Raw genomic sequence first — 1,277 nt, forward strand, 5'->3', positions numbered from 1 at the left:
AACAACAATTTTTCATTTGGACGAAAATTCTGGAGTTTATAAGACTATAACATCTTGGAACTTAATAATACTTTGTAAAATAAGTACGATTACAAGGTACAATCTAAATTGTATAAGGATTTTGTAGCATGAGTTACTCCATCTTCACCCCCACCCCCACCCCACCTCCTCTCCTGCGATTCCAGGCACCTAGAACCCCTTATTTCATCGATCTTATCTGCTCAGATCTACTTCATTTTAGGCTAGATCAAAATAGTACCCAGTTTCTTATTTGCTTATGTTATTTTATTTTATAGTTTAGTTAGGTTTTCCTAATAGGTTTTAGGGTTAGATCCATTAATAACTTTCTCTTTCCGACAGTAAGTTATCTACACATTTATAGTGTTGTTTATGTGCTTTCATACCACCTTTTGTTGGATTTCATGGCTGTTCTTTGTTGAGTTTATCAGTTTTCAGGTATGCGGTGAACTCCGAAAACCTGAATCCTTATCGCTCCGCTCAAGATTTGAAGAAAATTACTCCTTTAGAGCATATCTTTCTCATAAAGAAGAATAAAATCATCGAAAATGGTGGACGTGTGATCCAAAAACCATTTATTCTACGATTCAATCAGATCTCTTTTAGTACATGTTTTCGGTATCATCCAATATTATACCTCTTCTCTTGTTGTAATTATTGTTAATACATGTAGATGATATAGAAAGATCACATTGCTGCACTAGGTTCTAGATTTTTATAATTGTTCCTTGAGCATTTGGTTTAATATTTTGAAAAAAAAAATTGCACTTGTCCTTCCAGATGTACCATACAATTGCATTAGTCTGCAGACATAACTTTCTGAATTAATAACATTATCAGCTAGATGCTTATCACTATCAGTGAACCAACTTGCCACTCATTCATATAAGGAATTAAAAATCTGCGTAGAAGCAGAGATATTCACATCCACATGCATCTGTATTGATCTAGCATAAGCAACTCACCAAAAAGATATTTTGTTGTTTCTATGCTATTATTTGAGAAACTGCAATCTATTTCAATATCATTCTTGTATCTTGTAGTTTCCTTTAGTATGCACAACAACCTATGTTTTTCTAAGGTCTTGGAAGAAGGCTTTCCGCGTGGATCTTTCACGATGTTCTGCAGAAATTGCTGAAGAGCTAGAAACTCCTTCTCCCAGAATTCTTTATACTTAGGGGTCATCACCGACTTTCTTATTGGGAGAAAAAATGGGAGGCTCTTCCTTGTTGCAAAAACACTACTATCAAAAACAGATG

The sequence above is a fragment of the Papaver somniferum genome, chromosome 4, assembly GCF_003573695.1.
Source record: "Papaver somniferum cultivar HN1 chromosome 4, ASM357369v1, whole genome shotgun sequence".
Classification (NCBI taxonomy): Eukaryota; Viridiplantae; Streptophyta; class Magnoliopsida; order Ranunculales; family Papaveraceae; genus Papaver; species Papaver somniferum.